The 9,615-nt window shown below is 30.7% G+C and overlaps 1 long non-coding RNA gene across 1 annotated transcript; it reads right to left on the bottom strand.

Annotated features, from left to right (window-relative positions):
* Positions 1-7,824: 7,824 nt before the first annotated feature.
* Positions 7,825-9,279, bottom strand: LOC139906419 (uncharacterized). Its single transcript, XR_011781918.1, has 3 exons — positions 8,592-9,279; positions 8,399-8,538; positions 7,825-8,336 (listed from the first exon to the last, which is right to left on the bottom strand). It is a non-coding gene; the product is annotated as an uncharacterized lncRNA (long non-coding RNA).
* Positions 9,280-9,615: the final 336 nt, after the last annotated feature.

Below are 9,615 nucleotides of genomic sequence, written 5' to 3'. Positions count from 1 at the left end.
ATTTGAAATATCCTTTCCATATAGCCTTATGTTGATCATTTTTCAGATTATATGGGACTAGGGTCGTCAACACTCTGAAAAATAAATAAGGGTTGCCTCATTGGCATGGTTGGGACATGTACTTTTTTTCTATGGTCTATGGTCTCGCTTGAATGTGTTGTACTTTACAATGTTGAATGATCACCATTTAAGGGTATAAATTCATTGATGCACTTTTGCCTTGATAACCTACGTCGAAACTTATGAAAAATGATCGCACGAAACGTGTCAATTCCATTTTTTTTTTTTTTTACTGGAAGGAATATTTCAAACCACTATAAAATTACTCAGGTGTCGTATATAAATTATATTGTATTTATTATGAAATTATTAAAGTTACTTATCAGTTATTACGTCGTTAACTTTTTTGTATCAGACAACCTCTCAACCAAAAAGAAACTGGGGAAACAGCCCAAAATCAGTTGGAAGTCCATTCAGGTCCGATTTCCCCAACTTTGGGATTATTATTCAATAGTTGCTAAGAAAAAATGTTTACAATTTAAAAATGTCGAATTTGAATTTACCCAATCAAAGTTCAGAATACTGATAGGGGGAAATAAGCATAAACATCAAAGGCTCACAACAAAATGCTTTGTATATTTTTGCATTAACGACTTAACACTGCTATAAAAGAATAATGGTTTCCTAAATTTTAACCAATCAGAAAGAGTCTTCCATGCTTATGACTACTAGTAATGTAAATCCAGTGTATTTTTTTGCTGGCTCGGTTGTTTTTTTTTTTTGGTTTTTTTTAATGTTAATCTGAAGAATGGATTTATTTCCTTATGTGTTGTCACCATTATTTAACTCCTGAGTAGTGAACATCCTTTCCTACAACATTCAATTAAATTCAAAACCTGATTGAGTATTCACGTGTGCTCATAAAGACGGAAAGTAATCCTGAGGATTTGTTGTGGAATTATAATTGTAAGTCCTTGTTGGACTCAGAGTAGAATTGAAAATTGTCTTGGGAGTAATTTTTGACGTTGTTTTCGCTCCTTTCCTTGTCCCCTTCCCACTTGTCACAGCTGATTGTAGCTGATCTAATGAAATGTCATGAGCATTATATAGTGATGAAAATCCGGTATATTTTTTAACTGGCCTGGTTTTTTGGAAATGGTAATAAAAAGAAGGAATTTTCTTTTCCTTAGAAGTTGTCATTATTATTTGATTCCTGATTAATGAAAATCCTTTCTTAAATAGATTCAAATATATTCAAAACCTGATTGAACATTTGTGTGCGTTCATAAAAGATTTGTTCTCGAGTTAATTTAGTTGGACTCAGGTTAGAATTTCAGATCGATATCTGAGTTACTCTTGCCTATGTCTTTGTTCATTTCCTTCTCAATCGCCTCTCTTATACCGCTCATGAAATGCAACATCATTACAGCTAAGCTGCTCTCCGTCAAAATATTCTTCAAATTGTCAGACTTACCATATTGATTTTGGATTTTTTTTTTATTAAAATACCAAAAATGCCCCAATATTCATCGCTACTTATAACAAAAGAATTGGTTTAAAATTACATTAAGTCTTAATCCTTAAAAGCCTTATTATTTATATATTTTTCTTCTGAAAACATTTTGATTGCGTGAATAACATATATAATGTGTATTATAAAGTAGAACAAAGGATGATTGGAAAAAAATTCTATAATAATTTAACAAATATAAATGATGTTGCAAATGTGCAACAAATGGATATTTGGTACAAAATATAAAATAAAAAGATTTTTATTGAATTAGACCTTAATATCAAAACATCAATTAAAAAAGAAAAAAGTTCATTAATTAATACTTCCGTGGGGAAAAAAAAACCACCTTATTGTTCATATACTATAAAAAATATATTTACAACTATTTCGTATGAAACGTAATAAAACAATTGAGAACATTATTAAAGCATAGTAAGGATTGTATACTTTATATAACAGCTTGGTTTTTGAAATTTATTTGAAAAAAGATCCAAAAATTAAATCTTTTTACAAAAAATTAAAAAATCCTAAGCTACTTCATAAAATTAAATTTTTTGAAAGAAAAAATTAAAAATCTACAGCTATTCACAGATATTAAATTTTTGAAAAAAAAGCAACCACCCTTACTTATTTGCAGAAATTAAATTTTTTCAAAAAAATATTCAAAAAAACTTAGTTATTCTCAAAAATTAAATTTTTCAAAAAAAAATCGGAAATATACAACTATTCACCAAAGATTAAACTTTTTGGAATAAAATTTCAAAAATCCATAGCTATTATTAACAATTTTATTGTAAATGTAATTTTTAATGAAAATAAATTTTTTGGAGTAAAATTTCAAAATCTATAGGTTTACATAGAAAATAAAATTTATTGGAAAAAAAATGTGTAATACTCTACGAACACCACCACACAGACGGAAGCAACGGACCGGAGTAAAGTCAATAAGAACACCTTCGGATTGGGGCTACAATCATACACTAAAACATATATTCTGTAAGGATTTAAAAGGACGTACATACATTTGAGTATTAAAATATACAAACTCGTAAAACACAAGGTCTATCTATTTAAAACAAATCCCTACGTCATGATTTAAAAGTAAATAAAAGACAATACATAACAAAATGAAGAATTGAAGTAAATTTTGAATATTACATTTTCTAGTAAAAAGCAAAAATTCCTTAATTTGATTGGGGTTACATCCCCTCTAACCCTCCACCTATGGACACTGAAAGTACTCCGTCACATTCACTACAATGTACATTGGTCATTTTAGGATATCTCGACATCCTGCATCTTTCTTTCTTCTCCTTCCAATTCATGAACTGCTCAACTCTATTCAGTCTCACTTCTTTTAAAGGAACATGAGAATTGGGACAATTTTGACCCTCTTTGTTTCTAACATGATAGGGGCGGAGGGTTTTTTTCTGTTTTTTTTTTTTGGGGGGTAATTTTTTGAAAAAAATTCCAAAAATCCACAGCTGTTCACAAAAAATGAAATCAAATTTTGAATATTAAATTTTCTACTAAAAATAAAATAATTCTTAAATTGGGTGGGGGCTACACCCAACCCCCTGCAGACGCCCCTACATGAGCTCAGTATCAGCAAAAGGCCTTCCTCGTTTTGTAGTAGTATTACGAGAAATTTTACAAATAGCTTTTCTTACATTTGAACGGAAATCAAAGAGTCTTTCCTGATTCCCATGAACTGTGCGATGAAGAAGAGCAGAATTAACTAAAGCACTATGAAAAATATGATAAAATATACGCATTTTTGTTCCTGTGTTTCGATCAATCAAGCCGTCCACCAAATCTACACCTCCCATATCCCTATCATAGTGAGACACGATTTCAAGACATTCTATGTCTTTTTTTCAGGTGTTTCATCAGTCAAAGATGAATGCAACAATAAAACTTTATCATCATACCATTCTACGCAAGAAACATCCACACCATCGAAGCTTGTAACCATCTTGGTAGAAAAACCTCTTATGTGTGATTTCATCTTTTTTTCAGTTTTGCTATTTGCAGTTTGGCAACCTATTACGCCCAACCGAACCAAGAGAAAATAGACCTTGTTTGGCAAACTACAGTATCAAATTTAATGAAGTAAAATATGTAACATTTTATGGAATCTTTAAGTTCAATTGCACCAAAAAATTTGAGGATGTTCCTAAATCCGGTAAGTCGTCTTTTCCCAGTGAGCACCTCGAAATCATACGAGTATCCTGAGGTACCACATAATGAAAAATGATTCATGCCCCCATGAGGTTTTGCTGGCGAATACTATTTGATGAAACATTTCCTTTTTGTTGGGCACATCTGCTCATCAAAACAAAGGTTCTCTTCAAATTGTACTTGAGAATAAGTTTCTCTGAAATGTTTGACGATTGAGCAGATTTTAAATAATCTGTCATGATTTTCATCATAGGGATAGATGTCATTTTGGTTTCTTGCGAAATGAAGATAACGACTTATTTTTACAAATTTAGAATAAAAAATAGCCTGCTTTATGATATCATTTACAAATGAAGTACACCAATATTCCTTAGTACTTGGTAATGAAACACAAGACATGACAAGAAAAATCCCGAGTACTTACGTAAATCCCAAATATTACACTCAAATGGATCCTTTTGTACGCTGTAATGTATTGTTTCCTTAACAATGCGATTAAGAAACGTTTCAGTAAAAAAAAAAGACTTTAAAAAATTATATGATGTTCCTAGCTCATCATTTCCTTTTAATTTAATTTCTTCATCTGAAACAAACAAAGATTTATTCTTCTTTAGAACTGAACGTTTATCAATTGAAATTAATTTGTTTTATCGAAAACAGTCATTGAAGAAGCAGGAGGAGAAAACTCATCGAAATTACAATTTTTTTTAGTTATTGTAATATAAATGCTTATCGGGCTCGGTTCTTGTACTTTTGTCAATATTAAAGAAAATACAATATATGTATACTATAAATATACATTAGCATTATTTTATAAGTTGTTTTTATGCAATTTCGGCGTCTTTTAATGATTTTTTTACGTTGCCAGGCTGATACAGTTTTATCTGAGCTCTAAATAGCTAAGGGCTTCTTATGGATCCAGAAAAGTGTTTTTAGGCACCAAACGGTCTAAATAAAAGAGGGAAGGGGTGGGGTAGACTATGAATCCAGGTCCGCTACTAAGCCTGTCGGGCCCTATAATATGGTAACTATAATTTTTCCCAAAGCCAGGGTTTCCCAAACATTACTTTTATGCCAAGGCTCCCCCTACAAAAGTACATTTTTAGCTTAAGTCTCCTTTATAAGAATAATGTATTCTATATGTGTGTAGACCGAAAGCAATGCTCAATTCTTCATCTTCCAGTGCCCCTTCTAGCCTTCTCTCACAGTCCCATGTTGAAGACCTGTTAGTATCTAATATCCTTTCCTAGACTGCGACCCATAGGACCGTTGAACCTAAAATGGGCACAGGCTTCCTCACGTAACGTAAAAATGTTCTATAAAGGTGGGTTCACTGCGGTGCTTACGCGTTCATTCTGCATACATAATTTAACCCTTTCTATTAATAATTATTGCCCATATATTGTTGTTAACGACATAACAGGAGTGTTCAAAATATTATGGTGATTTTGTATTATTAGGAAAAAATATTTATTTATTCATCAATATTTGGCTCCATTTTATAAATCTTGGAATATGTTATTTATATGGCATATGGAAGCTCCACTATCAATATGGCTATGAATCTAAGCTTTTGTTGCAAGACCATATACTTAAGTACAAAGTTGATTAATTAGAGAGCCTTTGACTCGGAGACACTCCATGAGATCCTCTGCTGGTGTTATAATACGGGAAAGAGGAAATAATTGTTAATCAGATATTGGACAAGTCCATGGAATTGACAGCATCTCACTACACCAGTTAGATACTATTTCTATCGTCCATTTTGAGGAAAACATGGTTGATAATTTGTTTGCTCGACGTAAAATATGAGCTTATGGAGTTGGCGAATATTCATTTTTGTCAATCTATTGACATTTATAAAATATGTAGGAAGTAGTTAAGTTATGTATAAGGTTGATAATTTTGGTAGGAATACAAAAGCGTGCGAGGAGAAAGGGAAAAAAAACTTATGGCATCATTGATTAAATAATATACATCTTATTCAATCAAGAACATTACCATTCCCGCCTTTATTATTCAATATTAATATATTAGATGCTGATAGTCGATAGAGAACTGAATAAAATGCCTAAAATAACGTCGCCTTCTTTCTGGATTTCTGAAAATGGAGGCCCAGGAATTTGGAAAATACTTACCGGATGAGAAACAGATAGTCTGCTGGATTTATCGATATAAATGTGGCTTTAGTCCCCTGTCGAGAATTACACGCCAATCATTATCCTCATCTCATAACAAGAGTATGGATATTCATCTATAAAATCAAGTTGAATACATCAAGTCAAACTTTAACTTTGATCTCACAAAGATGCTTATTGCATGTAATATAACCTTATCCATTGCTAATCATCCTACGTTCAAAAAAATTATGGAGAAATACACGGATAAGCCCATCCCTTCCCGAAGAACCATCATTAATTAATGGAGGATGTTGGAATGATGTCATTTATAGAAATACCCCCATCGTAAATTGTGAAGTAAAGATAATTTTCAGCTTGTTTAGAGTCATCCACAGCAAATTACGAAATGGAACTCTGAATTTTGTACCATCTAACAGTAAGTATTCATTATTTTTTTTTAATCTAATCATAAAATATGATTCTATTTTAGCTAAAATTATCAAGAATTATGATACACAACTCATTAAATCGGAAAAATAAATGCTTAAATGATCACAACAACGGGGGTAGTAGCTTTGGATGGTTCGCAACTAGTTTGTCTGACACTAGTTTCTTCACTTAAATACTTGGGTATGATCATTAGGTTTTTCATTATTACATAGTCAATAAATATTATTTTTTATCACTTAAGGATTAGTTGATAAGCTCCAAGAAAAGGTGTTCAGAAAACTCATAAAAGGCAAAAACAATTGCTTAAATGGTCACAACAACGGGGGTAGTAACATTGGGTTTAGCATTATAATTAGCAATTGTGCGTATCCTTAATGATAATAGGATGTTGTTATACAAGCATAAATAACAGGGGGAAAATATTTTGCCCTTAATAATGAGTAATATCGCCGGGCATTACTACATAATTAGCTTTTGCTCTAAATCTGTACGATGGATTTAATTCTAACATTTTTTTATTTGTATATTTATTGTCTAATTTTATGATTTTGATATTTACTTTACTATCAATAATTATTTAGATCTCATCGGTAGAAATATATCTATTCTATGCACAATTGTATATAGCAACTTCCACATTGGAGAAAAAGGGGTGATGATCTTTTTGATTAAAGTTTACTTCTGGTTTGTGTTTTGCAACCTAAAGTTATGACATTTTTATCTGAATTTTCGATGTCAGAACAAGAAAATATTATTTGGATCAATTCATTATTTCAATATTCCATATTTATAATTTATTGGTGTTATTAGTTATATGATTCTAATTGTTTAATTTTGTATAGTTATCTTAAAGGTATAATGTTTTATTTTTTAGTATGTAGATTATATTCAACTAAAAAAACCCTTCTTTTTTAAACTTGGAACTTCAAATATATTTAGAAATACTCTACTTTGTCGTTTCATTAGTTATTATTCTGAGAATATCGGTCATAATGAATTACAATTTTATAGAGTGTGACGTTTTCAAATCTACTGTAACGGATAAAAAGCCAATTACATGTAGTATATCTATAGTTGATAATATTGTAGAGAAAAACGCGTGCAAGGAGGAGGGGGGGGGGAAATACATATGGTATCATTGTTTAAAATACTGATGTGATTATCATCTGCCTGCTTTATTATGATTTTTGAGGGTATAACGAATGTATTTATTAGCAAAATGTTTAATGAAGATATACTACGTATAATTGACTTCGACGTTTTTTATCCGTTACAGTAGATTTGAAAACATCACACTCCATGAAATTGTAATTCATTATGAACCTTATTCTCAGAATAATAGCTAATGAAACGACAAAGTAGAGTATTTGAAATATATTTGAAGCTCAAAGTTTAAAAAAGAAGGCTTTAATTAAATATAATCTACATACTAAAAAATAAACCATTAAACATTGAAGTTAAATATACAAAATTAAACAATTAAAATCATATAACTATTAATAATAATAAATTATAAATACAGAATATTGAAATAATAGATTGATCCAGATAATTTTTCCTTGTTTTAACATCAGAATTCAGTTCAATATGTCATAAATTTAGGTTGCAATACACAAGCGAGACGTGGAGTTTAATCAAAAAGATAATCACCCCTCTTCTTCATGTGGAAGTTGCTATATACAATTGTGCACAGGATAGATATATATCTACCGATGAGATCTAACTAATTATTATTAATAAAGTAAATGTCAAAATCATAAAATTAGACAATAAATATACTAATAAAAAAATGTTAGAAATAAATTCATCGTAAAGATTTTGAGCAAAAGCTAATTATGTAGTAATGTCCGTCGATATTACTCCCTATTAAGAGCATCAAAAAAGATTTCCCCCGTTATTTAGGTATGCTTATATAACAACATACTATTATCATGATGGATATACACAATTGTTAATTATAATGCAACACCCAATGTAACTACCCTCGTTGTTGTGACCATTTAAACACTTGTTTTTGCCTTTTATGAGTTTTCTGAACACCATTTCTTGGAGCCCATCAACCATAGCTAAGCCTTTAGTGATAAAAAAGTAATATTTATTGACTATGTAATGTTGGAAAACCTCATTATCATACCCAAGTCTTAAAGCGAAGTAAGTAGTCTCAGACAAACTAGTTGCAAACCATCCAAAGCTACTACCCCCGTTGTTGTGACCATTTAAGCAGTTATTTTTGCCCTTTACTGAGTTGTGTATCATAATTCTTGATATGTTTAGCTAAAATACAATCATATTTTATGGTTAGATTTAAAAACAAATTGAATACTTACTGTGAGATAGTACAAAATTCAGAGTTCCATTTCGATATTCGTAAATACTTTTTACTGATAACTTGATCATCATTTGGTGTGGATGACTCAAAACATTTTTATATGTATTTCTATAAATGACATCAGTACCAACATCCTCCTTTAATTTAATGATGGTTTCTCGGGAAGGGATAGGTTTACCCGTGTATTTCTCCATAAATTTTTTGAACATAGATGATTAGCAATGGATAAGGTTATATTACATGCAATAAGCATCTTTGTGAGATCAGAGTTAAAGTTTGACTTGATGTATTCATCATTAACTTGATTTTTTAGATGAATATCCATGCTCTTGATATGAGATGAGGATAATGAGTGGTGTGTAATTCTAGATAGGAGACTAAAGGCACATTTATATCGACAAATCCGACAAACCATCTGTTTCTCATCCGGTAAGTATTTTCCAAATTCCTGGGCCTCCATTTTCATAAATCCAGACAGAAGGCGACGTCATTTTGGGGATTTTATTCAGTTCTCTATCGACTATCACCATCTCATATTATATTAATATTGAATAATAAAGGCGGGAATGATAACGTTCATGATTGATAGAAGAAGATGTATATTATTTAATCAATGATGCCATAAGTAATTCTTCTTTTCTCCTCGCACGCTTTTCTATTCTTACCAAAATTATCACCCTTAAGTATATCTTTATTAAACATTTTGCTAATAAATACTTTCGTCATATCCTCAAAAAACATAATAAAGCAGGCAACTGATAAATACTGATGTGATTCTCACTGATAATCACATCAGTATTTTAAACAATGATACCATATGTCTTTCTCCCCCCCATCTTCTCCTCCCACGCGTTTTTGTCTACAATATTATCACCTATACTAATCACGTACCACTAAGCCTGATAAATAATTCTTTCATGAAATAACAATTTTAAAAAGGCAAAATACATTTCTGTTAAAAAGTGATGGATTCATCACATCGTCCATTGAAAACCCTCATTTTTAATCTAAGTAATTAATCA

The sequence above is a fragment of the Lepeophtheirus salmonis genome, chromosome 9, assembly GCF_016086655.4.
Source record: "Lepeophtheirus salmonis chromosome 9, UVic_Lsal_1.4, whole genome shotgun sequence".
NCBI lineage: Eukaryota > Metazoa > Arthropoda > Copepoda > Siphonostomatoida > Caligidae > Lepeophtheirus > Lepeophtheirus salmonis.
The sequence above is the reverse complement of the archived record's forward strand: the minus strand, read 5'-3'. Positions and strand labels throughout refer to the sequence as shown.